The sequence below is a fragment of the Ascidia mentula genome, chromosome 7, assembly GCF_947561715.1.
Source record: "Ascidia mentula chromosome 7, kaAscMent1.1, whole genome shotgun sequence".
Classification (NCBI taxonomy): domain Eukaryota; kingdom Metazoa; phylum Chordata; class Ascidiacea; order Phlebobranchia; family Ascidiidae; genus Ascidia; species Ascidia mentula.
The window spans coordinates 18416890-18433378 of NC_138572.1; the positions used below are offsets into that span (position 1 = coordinate 18416890).

Consider the following 16489-nt stretch of genomic DNA (forward strand, 5'->3'; position numbering starts at 1 on the left):
GTTTTTTAATTTTTATTCTTTTTATTTCTTTATTTTTATGTTTTTTTTGTTTATCCTGCACAGTGCCTTTAATTTGTTTTTACCTATCACTACCACAGGAAACTCTGTTCGGCTCCATTCTTAACAATCGCGCTTATTTAATTCCACGCCTTTTTCTATAACTTCGCAACCGTACCATTTTTGCCGATCCGCCTTCATTTGTATTGATAATGGTTGTAGAAAACTATCGAAACGTTTACATGGAGTTTTCCAGCACTGTATGGGCTATTCTGTTTATATTGACGACTTAATTATAATTGCAGGTGGCCAGGAGGTAATTGTGCTGTGACTGCTGTTGGAGCTTGGTAGCATCGTGCTTGTTCATATGCCCGTCTCAATGGTCTGTGGTCGAGAACTTCTACTCTTTTCAACACTATGAGTTGGTTGGATTGGAAGAGATCATATGAAAAAATCATGAGCTCTAAGATGAAAGTGAAATGCGAATAAATGTTGGGGAGGTTTAAGTGACGAAAATTAACATTGCGTCGTTAGTTACCATGGCAACGTTGTGTTGATTTACAATTATTGAGAGACATTGTTAATACTTTTACCAGTTTTGATAAAGGCTTTAAATCGTAAATAACATGAAAGCAATTATACCAAACCGAATTTATTCCTCAAATCTTTACTATTTTTGTGTTAATAGCGAACGTCACCTTCCTGCATGTTTGTTATTACCATGGTATTTGTAGGGTGTTACTTAAAACGTCTACACAAATAATAACACTGACGTATATCTGACTCCTGATAAAAAGGCTGCTATCAGACCCAAAGTCAATCGATCAGTTTAATACATAATAAACAAGCGCACGAGGATTAACAATAACACGTTACAAACCACGCGTACAAAAAGTCTCTGTCCTATATGTCCTTTGTCCTCTGTCCCTTCGCATCTTTTTTACGCAAAATACATGTGGCCTATACAGAAAATGCATACCGGGTTATTTGAGTTCGGATTACCACGTGACTCATTTAAAAAGGCGGCTTGTTGCTGGAAGTGTCAACGAACGAATAGCACGTTCGCCGTAAATGAATTGAACTTGGTTTACAGCGTGATAATTATCCGACGTTAAAAAATACACGGTTGATGCCAGAAAAACACAACATAATAATTGCAAATATGACGTCGACACTACTTATTATTACACTTTGTGTGTTTCGGATGCCACTTCTTCAATAGAATTATGTCAACGTGTCAATTAGATATTGACAACATATTCCGTTTTATCATTCCTAGTATATCGTGTCGTTGTTGTAATATTGCATGCAACCGTTTCGATGCTTTATGTTAATAATCCATGTAAATATTGATCCATCCGATTTGACAGTTAATTTCCGATTCGAGGATGACAGAAAATTTGATTCAGTTCAGTTTGGCTTTCTCCGATAAACCCCAAAAATGCATTCACGCCAATTTATCGCAAGTATTTACAGCATGGGAAAGGTTTGATGGTAAATTGTGTAACAAGTTCTTGTCAACACGCAGGTCCTCAGTGCAGTCCAAATGATGACGTCACGGCCGTGGGCCTTCGAGTGGCGTCTGTCACGTGTTTCATTGTTTTTGTCTGTTCAGTTACCTGCCTACCTCTGCGCACACCTTGCTACAACTCACTCTTACTTGACACTGATGATGAACACAGTGGTGTTCAATTAATCGTAACTTGTAAGTTTTCATCCTGCAAAGCGTGTTGTGAAATCTAATTATTCATTTTGGGTAAGTCGACGACCAAATTTTGAACCTCAAATCGCACTGTGATATAGCTGCCACTGCTTATTGCGTTGATTGCAACAGCTTGCACATACGTCATCAGCCCATGTTCGGGATAGACTTGGTTTTTGTAAAGTCCGGTGTAGATTGGGCTCTCGTGATGAATCCCCACAACATATTTATTTCCTTGTTTAACTTTTAACAAACGACTCGACTTCGTGTCAGTGTGAACGACCTGAGGCAATGTCAGTGCAGCACATAAAGTCCATATCAGTGTAGGGAGATACCCTTAAATAACAATAATGATCACAAACGCTATCTTTTGCTTCAAAACTAAGGGTTGTCCATCATAAATGTTTGATACAACCCAAATGTGATTTCCATGTTCTCGCGCCGACACATTTTAGTGCCCTGCATTGCAATGTTCTGTTACTCATTTTTCTGCTTATTGTAAATATTTCCAACAATCCTGGCTTGCTGTTCGTTAATATCTTGGTTCACAATCAAACTCCAACATGTAACCACGACCGTGTTATATTCGTGGAATTTATTTTATCTGATATCATGAATTGCAACAAATACAGGGGCAGCAACATTCGCCTACATCGTGTTATGTAGCGGAGTGATAGATCCAACATTTCCCACATACATTATGTTAAGAAACAACCAATGTTGGTGCAGTTATACGTATTTTTGTTAAGTACGAATCACGCCATACGTGTCGTACTTTGTTTGAATTGGTATACGGAATTCTTGAAAATCCACTGCCAATCGAAAAGTTAGCGGAGAAAAATGAACGCGTACTTTATAAAATTCATGTTTGTTTTAAAGCTTAAATGAAAGATAACAACAGGCAAATAAATGTATCAGTTGGATTGCTCAACGGGTGTGCAGGTTTGTTTTAACTGATTATGACGTAATAAATGTCTGACAATACATTTCCGCTCCGAAAACAATGCTGTAAAAAGTTTGTTTCATACGTCATAAAGCAATTTAGACAAAGCTACTACTCGTTCAGTTTGTAAATTTGCGAAAAATACTGATCAGGTTTCAAACAAAGATCGTAAAGCGTGGGTTATTAAATTACTTAGCGTTCAAAAGTTGTGCAAAACATATAATTGCTCTTCACAACTGTTACTTTCTCATCACCAGTTGTCTATCTAATCACGTGCCACGTTTTGCAACACTTTCATGCTCTGGTGCTCCTAGTGACTTAAATGGATGAAGGTTAAATTGAAGCTCAATTGTATTTCGAAAATTAGAAGCACATTACAATTATCCTCAAATTGCTCTGATTGGAAAATAAAACAACCAGAAATTGTCAACTGCATTGGAAGTGGACTCTCGTACGTTTGCAATATGTGTCGCAAAGATGTTCTAGAGCACAATCTGTCTGGTGACGCATAAATCGTTTTTGTTCTAATTCATGACATCACTCTTTGCTTTATTATTTAAACTTAACGTACACAAAATTCTCACGACAAAAGTGGATTCATCTAATAGCTCTGATACAGTTACAATGCAATATATTGTTTTAACATAAATCGATAATATTATTTAGAGCTGAGATTAAAACTAAACACATTTCATGTAAGCTTCCTCAGGGTTGTTTTTCACACTCGTATTTACGTAAAGCGGTTATTTGATGACGTCATAGTTGTGGACAACTTTGTTTCTTTCGGCTCGATTTCTTGGTTCTGTGAAAAATAAACCAACACATATTTCTCAACCCCGACGATTTTGATGAAATATATGGAAAGGGTTAATTTAAACTTAAGTTGTTGAGGTAAGTTTGGTTTACTGAGGAAATGTGTTAACTCACCTATAGAAGCAACATTTTCCATAAGGTTGATTTGAAGATCAATTCTAAATATCACATTATTACAAATCCTACTAGTTGAAAACAAGTAACGTTAATCATAAGCAACAACACACAGACTTACATATGTTTTGTACGCGACCAGAAGCAGATAATCCCAATGACAACAGCAACAATAATAATGCCATCAAGTGCCAAAGAGGCTATGTCCATGATTGCAGGGTCGTGACTGTATTGGATTGCATCTGACGAACGAGTGAGAATTGCTGCTCAAGGCAAACAAAAGCATTTGTTCGGGAAAGTGGAAATTCTCTTTCTTAAGTTAATAAAAATGAACGTACGAATGGAGGCTGCAGAATTTGGTTTTGATTCGTTTGTAGCAGAAGTTTGGAGATGAATGGTTACGGTTGTAGCTGGGTTTGGTTTGTAAGAGGCTGCGTAGGTTGTGGCGTGACTCGTTGCTATTGTCCTCGTTGTTGTTGTGCTTGGTGTTACCATTAAACATGTGCACGTCTAACATATAAGCAACCTAACAGTGTTTGTAGAATATTAATTTAAGTTGGATTTTTAACCAAGGTGTTTTCTGACATGTCGATCGTGCACCGTATCTCGATATGTATTTCTAAGTAATTTCCAATACAGCGATCATGCACAAAACTCTGTTTGTTGATGCTCAGAAAATATATTTCGCCTAAAGACATCATCAGCTTCTGATTCAAATACAACCCGTTTTGAATAACATTTATCACATTAAGAAACTGATCGTGCCTTCCCAATCGGAAAAATTATGTTCGATCTTACTAGACTTATCACCATGTCATGTGTGATGATACGATAGTCTAGCCATATCTCCCCACTTGTTATTATCCTAGGGTATGTAAGGAAATGTAACATCGGTCAAAGATAAATTGTCGTGCATAAATCATCTCTGATATCATGCTTGTACAATGCCAGAGATCACAGGTATTACCCCTATATCTTTCTTGATCCACGCTCGATTCAGTCACACTAAACATGTTAGGCAATCAGTGAAATTTATTCACATACAGTTTTGCGAAACGAAATTAGAAATGACTGCAAGTACACTCAGTCTGAGGCACTTGATGAAAGACTATCATCAGATGACACATATTTATCTGTATCAGCAGAGGACACAGATGTTGTTGAATCATCAGTGAATGCAGATATTGCTGTATCATCAGTGGATGCAGATGTTCCTCTGTCATGAGATTGTTCTGTATCATGACTCTTATCAATGTCCCTTGGCCTCTTTCTTATTCTTCCTCCATCCCAATCTGCAGCACCTGACAGTACTGCCTTGATGTCATTGATGACATCTTGCCCATTAGCCAACTTATGACTTGTAAACTGCAGGCATTCTAAACAAAAACAAAGCAAATAAAATATCAGCACTGTTGTAGCGAGGTGTTTATTCGAGGTACAAACTAAAGGAATGACACAATGGGCGAATAAACCACAGGGGACGAGAGTAAAAGAAAAAAGGCAATTTGTCCGGTTCGCTGTAGGAGCGCAAACGTAGTTAGAGAGGCAGCTACACTGTCATATTTTCTAAACTTAACATGACCTACAAAGTCAAAAAATTTTTAAGAAAAATAACAACTTACTACGAAGGACATCATCTAATGAAGAACCACGAAATGTTTTTTTTGTAGCTTTTCGTTGGCATCCAAGCCCCGACCAAGAGTATGTCATGGCCAATGATCTCGTCATGAAGCACTTCATAAATGACCTTACTGTCGAGCGTAACATTCTTCTTTCTATTTTTCTGGCAACAATTTCATAGTCCTGTGAAGTGAAAAGTCAGCTTGAAACATGCAAGAGCATGTTCACACATATGTTGCATATAAAAAACAAACACAATCTTGCTTTAAAGTGATCCAGAATTTCATTCAGTTCTTTGTCAGATGAAGCTGGTTGAAATGTTGGCATTTTAGTTTCTGTTAAAGTTTGTTTTTGTCCTACATCTTTGGCTGTTGCAAGAACCTCTTCAATTTGGACTTTATTTGCTTTTACAATGTTCAATATATTTGCAACATCAGTTTTGATCATTTTCATTTCCCAGTGCATGTTACTGAGGTTGGTTGCATCATCAACTTTGGCTTTTTTTTGGGAGCTGGCTGTTGCGGAGTAATAAACATTCTGCAAAGCAAGCACAGCAAACTTTAATTGCAACAAGTGTGAAAAAATATTTGTAAGCTTTACACCCAAACTACCTTTTTGGGTAAATAGCATTTTCCCTTAGTAGTGTAGGCATTTTTAAAGTTTTGGGGCTACCATCATCCTCAGAAGACTCATTGAATTCCTCTGCAGTATATGCCTTTTTTATGCACCGATCATGTGAATCTAAATAACACATTACACAATATTGTAATTTAAAAGTCTGCATATTACTCAGCTAATAAAAGTATAAATTTTGCATGAAGATTCACATACCCCATTCCATTAAACTGTGCTTTTTGAATAGTAACACATTTTATATTTTTAATTTTACAAATTTTGGTTAAACAAATTACACCAAAAGATCTGAAACCAGTTGCCAAATCAGAGCTGCTTAAATAATAGGTCACAAAGTAAAACAATGGAAATACCCACTTGACTGACATAATATTTCACATGAATACACCTTCCAAGTTTCTTCAGATAACACTTTATTCTTCACCATGCTTTGCACATTACTATCGTCTGGTGGCCATCTACAACGAGTTTCACCGAGCATCCAATGTTTGTACACAATGTCAGATTTTTTTCCTCGGACAAACCTCACGCACACAAAATTTTTCATTTTTTAGCTTTGTAGATTAATAAACAAACAAATAAAATGCAACTGTTAAAGGAGTTTATACTGTAGTGTAAAAGGAATTTTATAAAATTGGCAATACACTCAATGAAGCAAATCCATAGCGACCAACTTTTTACCATAAGGCAATAAAAAACATTTCACAACAGACATGTCAAATGGCAGTATATCATAATCATTATTTAAATTGGAAACAACATATATGCCAACAGCAAAAGATGAAACTGGTGTTTTAATCAGTTCTTTTAAACAGTTCTTTCATTGTTAAATATTTTTTAACCACAAAAAAATGGGATATATTAATTGAAACAATATCATTTACTTCAGCAATTACTGATCCCCTTCTAATGGTTGAATTTGCAATATTTGCTACAGAAATAATACAACCATTTAGCAACTTGGCCTTTTTGTAATGCTGCACATTTCTTCCTTCAAAACTAGGTAATGAAATTCCATGTAAATTGTGTTTATGAACACAACCTGGAGGTGATAATAAAAGTTCCCTTTTAATGGAAATCAAAATGCTTTCATTCTGATGAAATGCATGTGTTCCCACTTGCTCAAATGGTTTATAGCCTGAATGCAAACATTGTTTTAACATCCCCAAATAACTTTCAAAAGGAAAACAGTTAATTAGTTCCAAAGAACCATAAAGATCACAGTCGTCTGGCAAGTGAACTAAACTGTGCACATTATATGACATGAATCCATCCCCGTAATGCTTGGGGCAATCGATACAAAAATCATTAAAAAAATTTCGGGACATATCAATATCTGCATTTGTAGCACATGGTGATAGCAATTTTCTCATTGAAATACTGAATTTGATGAAATGTTTGTATTTTTGCCTTGGTAAAACTGCCTTGTCCTTAAGGAGCACAAAGCCAACATACAACAGAAACATCCGAAATTCTGCAGCTTTCCAATAACATAAATCTGCCATGGGCCTGAGTTTGCTATTAAATTCTTTTGGGACATATTCCTTTAAGCCATGGACTTTACTGTCAAGAAGTCTGATGGAAAAACGAGAAAGTTGTGCATGTCGTTTTCTGCAAAATATACAAAAGTAATTAATTTCATACAATGTATTCCAGGTCAAAAGCCAATAAAACTGTTTATTACCGAGTAGATCCATTCCAAAAGGAAAGTAAACGTTTCATAACACCAAGGCAGGCAAGGTGCATGTAATCCAGTACGAAGCTTGAAACCATTGGGATCCCAAACTCCATTAGTACAGAAGTCCCATTGTGGTGAGAAGAGCATGAATGTGAGGCAAACAATTCATCAGTTCTAGGCTGACAGTTAGTTTCCAAAAAACATACATGTCTTGACAAAGAATCATATTTTCCCAAAATTTGGCATCGCTCACAACTGCTATAACCTGAGTGAGTCTTAATTTTTTTTAAGGATGACCTGGCTGGGGCATCACAAACAAAAATGCAATTTTTGCTGAGATTGAAGACAACATCATTAATTACAATGGGATTGAAAATGATTTCCTTTAGATCTGTCAAAAACTTGTTGAGCAATGTATTAGGATCTGGCATCTCACGGTTACAATAGATACCAGCACAAATTGGCCGCATCTTTGTTTTATACACTGACACCAAGATTGGGTATAACTTGAAATTAGGTGAATGTCGAAATAAAGGCAAACCATTTATATTTATTACTAGGCAATACTGTACACAACCAGTTGCAGTGCTAAAAAAATAACCCAACAAAGATTTTAACGATGATATCCAATTAGGCATGTGAACATACTTGCCTTCTCCCATGTGTTCATAGGCAAGATGTGGCTGATGAATTAAAGTTTTGTAACTACAAGGAAGTTCATTATGAACTTGTTGTAGTGACTTTAAAAGAGCAGTTACAGCAACTTTAGGTACATGTACTTGTGATGAAGCCCATTCAGTAATTCTTTCAGTTACTGTTAACGGTTGCTTTACTGCATCTTGTACATTGTGTGTAACTGTAACAACAGCAGAATCTTCAAACTCATCACTTGAAGATGAAGACACATGGTTTTCATTAGGCAAACTTGGCAAATCATCATCACAAATCGAAGTTGGTGAACCTGGTAAAAAGCTTTTATTGCTGCTACAAGGCGACTCACATAATTGCTCAGCACTTTTCCGGCGAAGCCATTTTTGCTTTCGCGATAATTCACTGTAAGGTTTATGAAATGTTCTTTTCAGCTTTGGTCTTTCACCAGCGGGCATGTTAGTATAACTCGTGCGTTACAAACACAAAGCTTTACAAGCAATAACCTAAACCTTCAAAACATATCAACATTAACATATAACACGAAAAAATAGGCACTTGATCTGCATATCCTGTCGCCTACCTTCAGTACACCTAATCAAAAGACCGCATTTGCCCGTATCTGCCGAGTCAACGAGGAAATCGCTTATTGGTTAAAAGAAGTCACGTGATGCGATAGCGCGGTTGAAACCGTTTAAAAAATTAATTATTCACGGCATAAGATAAAGCGATACAATCAACAAAATTATAAAATATGTTTAAAAAAGATTGTTTGTATCACAATTGTTTGCAAACATTAAACATTTTAAAATGTGCAATAGAAATCAACACATTTTTTTCGGTCAGTAAAAAATATTTGATAAAGTAATTCTTCTTTACCCCAAACTTTTAAATAGCCTAATCTGTGAACTTCTGGTAATAATACGAAACATAGTTTCCTTTTTTTTACCTATTTTAATATTAATGATAAATATTCTTATGGTCCCGCGTTCATGGATAAAGCGATGGTCGAGGTTCAGAAATCAAAAGTGTATAATTATTTGATCATTATCTTTGAAATCTTAGAGATATTTTGTCAAAGATAATCGAATATAATCCAAAAGAGTTCACACATGATCGATTATAAATCGGCCATAAATTCCGACTGGGAAAGAATGGACGCAGCCAGACACATTGACTACCTTAACCACACATAGTTTCATTAAACAAGGATTCAGCAGGTTAAATATTAAGTCTTAAACTCACTGTTTTTTGTTCTTTATAAGAGATATTCTAGATTATATTGTTATTTTTCACCAAAACTGGTCCCAATAATTCGTGGATTCCGATCTGGAAAAATTCTTTGGCGCGAATTTTGGTGGTTATCTTAGCCAATAATGTCAATCAGGATATAGGTTGAGTTCTTAATAGATTTTAACAAGCTCATCAATTCCACAACTTCCATTCAATTGAATTTTATTTCCGCACAAAGTGAACTGAACGCGTATGAACAGTAATAATGAAAAACAAAATGGAATGAGGACCGATAACATCATGAGGGAAACGAGTTGATATCCATTTTGATAACAGGCGAAACGTCGTTCAATAAAGTAACGTTTTTATTGAGTCAGAAGAACAGATGTTAAATTTGACAAAACGATTGTAAAATGTTAGTGAAAGTTTAAATATTTTTTAACGAAAACACTTTAAAGGGATAAAACTAACCGCTAGTTTGTACCAAACGGTAGTTCATGGCAAGAAGAATTAACTTCAAACAAAAAACGTTTTGATGCCACGTTACGATAAACGCAATTCTTATTGGTGTTTACACTGACAGTTTGTCCTGCCAAGAATTTTACAACAGCTTGTTTGCATTAAACCATACTTATCCATGTTATCCATGATACACAGGATTATGTACAAGGCATGTGAGAGGGGTTTTGAGGGGGTTTTCAACATTTTTCGGTGAAGTTTTGTAGTTGGTAGAATATATTTCCCTCTCCCGATTGTTTGTATTGGTTTCATGAAACATTTCCAACATCATAACATCATATTCACAAGTAAACGACCATCCAACGACACGATAAGTTCATATTCGTCGTTAAACACACGGATTTCATCCCCATTATGTTCCAACTTTATCATATTTCATCTCATACGATGGATGGTTGGTACTTTGCACGCCACAAATGCACTCAAATGTTTCTCCAATTCGATAGAAAATAAAATAAAGTGGGGAGCCACTGGAAGCAAGGGGAGTCCCCGCATCATTTTAATGTCCAATCGTTCCAACACTCACGCATAATAAGAGTGTTCATGTGTTGGATAACGAGTCCGACCAACTCATCACGTGACTCAAACCTTGGCACATGAAATGATTACTCACATAATACAACTGAAATGCGTGACCGGGCAATAATAGAGACAAGGAAACAAAAAATGTCATTTGAAATATCAATTTTGTGTTGGAATTACTCTGCCATCACAAATACAATTCCACACATGGAAGGTAAGCGTATGGAGTCGGTTCTGTCAATTCGATGTAAGAAAAAGTTCACATTTTGCACAAAACCAAAACCCAAGGTTTATTTACAGATCAGTTTCTGCTTCAACCACATGTAAGTTTTGTCGGTTAGCAACCACAACCACATTTTCCTGTTGCTCTTCCTGTGGTTGAGGCCTGAAAACGGCACGTAGGACATCCCGGACTTTATCATAGAGGAGTTTCGGTGCGTTGGAGTAGATGAGGGGATTTAGAGAGCTGTTGATGGGGAGTAGGATGATTGCTGACACAGCGTACATCACTGGAGGCATGGGGACTCCACCAAAGTTTACAAATGCCATAGTTGAAATTGGAACCCAGCAGAGAAAATCGGTAATTATCAGCCGGAGGATTTTCTTTTGCATTTCTGCCGAAACAAACAGCATTTCTGGAATAATATGTTTGCAAATACGAATGCGGTTACCTTTGTTTTGTCTTGCCACCCTGCCATCTCTTGATCTCTCGTTCACTTGTCTGGCACTGGCAGTTGTCTTCTTGTAAATCCACAAATACGTAATTGCCACGAACATGAAGGCCAGGTAGTTGAGAGTAATAATGGCAATGGAATATCCCCATGCCTTGTCGTTGGTCGTTACATAAAGTTTGCTGATGCAAACGCTGCTGCTGCTGTAATATCTACACACAGATAATTTTGGGGCGATAGAATTGAACATTTTGCGATTATAAAAACGAACCCCAAATATCCAGAAATATCAAATAACTCAGTGTAATTGTAATCCTCAAGAATATCCAGAAAATCCATCCAGGAATTAGCATCATTCACTCGCATGATGGCAGTGTTGAGTACTTGGGAATCGTTGCTTGTGAAGTTGTGTTGGAAAGTTACAAATCGATCCATGAAGTTATTCATGCCTGTATACGTAGCGCCAGTGTCATTCGAAACTGATTTCATCACCAAAAAACGACAAAATATCTTACTAGAGAAGTCGACTGCAACATTGTCAAAAAACGGATTTTCATTCATCCAAGCTTTGGTTTCGAACAAATGTTGAAGTTGAGTTGCGAGTGGAATAAAAGCAATTGTAAACGAGAATGCCCAGGAGAGGATAATGGAAAGGATGACAGTTTTCAATTCCGGTTTCAAGGATGCATCAAGTGGCTGAAACAAAAGAGAACATTGACGTGTTTTCATTAAAAGCAATAAGTTTACAAGTTCGGTTGTTATTTCAAATCGAGGGATGGGGAACATAGTTGTCAGTTCGAATCCCATCGGACTGGAAATTGCTCCTTCTTTCTCTACTCTGTAGTTCCCAAATTGGGCAAAACTACGTCATTTTGACAATTTTCGTTTTAGTTTCGTTTCTCATGTCAGGCTTAGATTCTAGCGATAAGGGCCGTCAACGGTTCAACGAAGTTGGCAATATTTGACTTAACCAAATACAATTGTTTCACTTACGTTTTTCACAGCATACAGTCGGAATATGGTCAACAGAACCATTGTAATCACCGATGTTTCGCTGGAAAGCAAAACCAATACCCCCATTGTGTTGCAACTTCCGCTTGATCTCCATATAAGGTCATTGGCACAATAATTTCCGGAGTATCTGACACCAGCGGCGCCCAGCATGATCAGATAAACTCCCATGAGTAGATCGGAAACTGATAAATTCAAAACGAGCAGATGGTTTGAGCGAAATGCAGCAGATTGTGATTCTGTCGTCGCCAAAGTTTTACCTTCCATCACCATGACAACCTTAAAGCAAATTAAAAGAATATAACACGTGTTTTTATTGTGCAACAAAGACTAAACAAACTTTGTTTATTTTACCAAATTTCCGGCAATGGCGAGCATCCCCATTATCCACACTATGGCTCGTAGAAATGGGTTTGCAATCAACTCGTATCGTGATGAAAATATGTTTTCATTGATCACTTTTGTATTTGTTGGGCACTCGTCTGACCAATCAGAGCAGTCGCCGACTCCATTGAATTTCTATGTGGAGTAAATTAAAGAAAACTTTGTAGTTAAGTTGGTCATATTGGCGTTTGTAAACAGCACAATGCGAAATTACTGTTTTGTATGTAATTGGTGAATAACGGAACTATGGAAATTAGACAAAAAATGTGTACTCCAATATACACGTGTAGTTTTGTATACGTGGAAGGCGTGTGACGCGCTAATTGGCCAGAAAACTGGCGACAAAAATAAGAACTAATAGGTAAACTGGCAGTTCTCATCTGGTGGCAAACGTTGAGGTGTGCTTGTGCCGTTAGTTGTAAAGAACATGATTTGTGCAGTGGGTCGCACTTTATCCTACGATATTCGTCGGTTTAACATTGGGCGCTTCTAAAGTTTTATTCATATTGATGTCATTTTGTTTAATTATGAAAGTATCCGCCTCTGTAGTTCGGCTCTTAACTATTGTTTTGTCGGTGAATCGTTAGTGCAGGGTGAACTGAGCGTTTACCATAGTTGGGGTTGGGGAATTGAGCGCTAAAAAACGGAGAAAAGGTCTTTCTAAATCGGTCCTAAAACTTCCATACCCGCCCTCCCAATAACTTTAGTCCGAATTCGGGTTCGCTGAATTAATTTCGGTCACAATAATAACATGCACGGAATTAAAACATCTTTGCCACTGGACACAAAACTTAAATATTGTTAACACGTGTTTACCTTCTCTTTCTTAAAGAACAATGGATGTTTGTTTTCGCAATAAAACCTTCCGTCCCCTGTGCAATTTATTTCGTCACTTTGATCATCGCAGTTAATTGTGAGGTCACAAACATCCGATTCGTTGACAGAAATCTATCACAAGAATTTAGAGAATACTTAAACAGTCTTTGTGGTTAACTGTGTTCGAAAGATTCTACAAAGGGCATTATGACAAACAATACTGAACAACAGACACCAATACCTATTTGTCTTTTATAGTTAATATACAGCTTGAAGTGATTTTACTCTAACTCTTGCAATTAGGGTGTCATTAATTTTTTGTGGTTTTGTTGACAAGAAATCACTTTACTTTGGCTCCGTTTAACGCTGAACAGTAGAATCTTCCTTCCTTTGTGCAGTGTTGTTCTGGATATTCGTCACTTTTATCCTTGCAATCGATGAAACCGTCGCATACTTTGGACATAGGAATATTGAGGAGTCCGTCTTTTGCGTCGCAGTATTTCCGATGTTTGCAAAGTTTAGGATCTTCATCGTGGGCGAAGTATCGACGTGTGTCAAAATTGTAGATCCGATCATCGCAATCCCGCCTCCCATCGCACAGAAGTTTGTTGTCGAGCCTACTCGCATACAGCCAAATCTGTGCAAAACACATTACATGGTTTCTGGTATGTTTTTGTGCGAACGATTTGTTGCTCATGCTGGAAGGAATATTTTGGGTATTATTTTAAACGAATCTTTTATTAGTTATTGTAACGCTTGTCAGGATTTCGTGGCTGTTACAGGAGGTTTTATCATTAGTAAATTTTGAAACAGATTTCTCTGCCACAAAATCTGTAAATCCGGTGGCGACAATTCAGCAGTGACCTTAATCTTTATGCGTGTGGCGAAAAGACACCTGACACACAGCACTAATTCTTGTCTTTATGCTTTTTTTTGTTCACCTGCGTTGTTTATTTAAATCGCTGATCATTACATATATGCGCAGATCACATCGCACTTTTGTTTATGTTTTCATCTTTTCTGACACTTTATTTTTGCACTTTATTCGTTTTTCTATGTTTGCCACGTCGTCCCGTAACGCCCCATTAATTTCATGAAAAACCGTTGATTGGTTAATTTACAATTTGGTTTTTACTGAGTATATGCACGTTTTACCGTCATTTTAGCCTGTTCATTAAAGAAAAGCCCATTTAGCGAGAGAGACTTTAGCTTCCAAATTTAGCCATTAATTTCATGAAAAACCGTTGATTGGTTAATTTACCGGTGCGAGGAGGTGCTTTGGATACGATCGAGCTAGTTTCAAAATGGGGGTCGTGCTGTACTGATAGTGAGTGTGGAAAAACGAAAGGAGTGTCGATGGTATTGGTTTTTACTGAGTATATGCACGTTTTACCGTCGTTTTAGCCTGTTTATTAAAGAAAAGCCTATTTGGCGAACCAGCGTGAGAGACTTTGGATTCAGTGGTGAACCATTACTGCAGGGTCCGGGCCGAGGTAGGAAATAAATCCGTGACAACTTGCGAACTCAATTTGTCAGGTAACAGTGCCCATGTGGGACACCTGGACACGTCCACCAAAACACTGACAGCAACAAACGTCGTGATAGCAAACTTGTTCGAGATTTTTATACCTGGGAATGTGATCACTATGTGATTGTCATGCATTACAACATGTTTATTTCTCAAAAGTTTGGCTAAAGTTTTTGCATCAACCTGGTAAAAAACAAAGAAAATAGCAAAATAAGCTTGACGAACAAATACAATTTGTGACGAAAGCGAGAATTAAATCTTAAACGTGTGGAATGTGACAACGAAATTGACTTTTCACGCGACTCCTCTTTAAAACTCTCGCCGTGGTCGCAGTACTTTAAGTACCCACAAAAGTCTGCCTCTTATTGTTGTGGCAATTGTTAAACATGTAGGTATCACAAATCAGTACTACATGCCGTATTGGGTGGTTTAGTGCAACCCAAATACCACATAAATTCCACGCATGTCAACGTTGCACAGAAAACGTCTGGGGAACTCGGTACAAGCACGAGTTCCAACTGTTAACGACCTTGAAGGTATTTGTTTAGTAAGGTAACAGGATTATTTAAGTAATTATTATCACGTGTAATTGAAGTCTTGTTCCAATTTTTCCAAAATAAAAGTGGGATTTTTCTTGAATGTTTCAGAATAAGCAATCTTGCATGCGAAGCTAGTTTTACTCGCCACCACATCCCATAGTTAATTTTAAACAATGGGGTGGAATTCCAAACTCCCAGCTTTTGAGATTAAGGTACATTACAAACAGTTAACAAATGTGCAAGTTGTCAAAGAGAGCGAACAATCTTTCATGATGATAAGGAATCTGATTGAAAATATCTAAGATGTTTTAACTCGCGATAAAAGTAATCAAACGAATCCGTAACGATATTACGGGGAAGTTTGTCGGCTACGACAGTGAAGTTCGTTATTACGAAGTGGCTCAACCTCATGAGACACCGGGTTCGTACATAGTCCGCGAAGATAACGGCAAAGTGAGAAGCAGCGGAAGTCATGTCCACCCTGGAGCAGCCGAATGCAACGCGCTTTGGAGGCATTAGTTGAACCATGTGTTTTATAGCAACGAAGCAGGTGTAGTATGGCTTTTGTGATGATGTCAGTTAATGTTGCCTACCGGTATATAACAACGTCTGTACAACGTAATCTTTCTACATGCAACAGTGTTTGAAGTGGTCGCGATGGCGCCATAGACAGAAACATTTAGAATTGGAATAAATGGATGATCCCGGTGCTGTGACAATCTCGTATCTAACAAACATCTTCGAGACACAAGTATTCATGTGACGTTCTTTGATCATAGAATGAAGCATCAACCAATGTTGTGGTTTTGCAATTTCACTTGTTCGTTTCAAAAAATCATTTCATTGTTTGTCGTGAATTAATTCGCTTTGAAACGAACAAGTGAAATTGCAAAACCACTACATTGGTTGTAACTCGGTTCATGTCTCTGAGTGTTGGTTTGTTCCACAGTAGTTTAGAAAACTACAGAAACCAAACCATGAAGGTAACAAATATTCATTGCGTTCGACTGCGTAAACATTGTTGCAAACGTTTGTTTAAACTGGAGTTTGTCCAGCAAGTGAGTAAGTACATTGTGTTGGTAAGAACCTACAAATGTACGTAAACATCTAAACCACTT

The 16489-nt window shown here is 37.2% G+C and overlaps 1 protein-coding gene and 2 pseudogenes across 1 annotated transcript in view; all 3 read right to left on the minus strand.

Annotated features, from left to right (window-relative positions):
- The window catches only part of LOC145909732 (uncharacterized), a 247822-nt gene that overhangs the window by 224618 nt on the left and 6715 nt on the right, over positions 1 to 16489 (minus strand). The gene's annotated exons all lie outside the window — the stretch shown is intronic.
- Positions 4653 to 6369, minus strand: LOC145908807 (uncharacterized; annotated as a pseudogene).
- Positions 6469 to 8606, minus strand: LOC145909042 (uncharacterized; annotated as a pseudogene).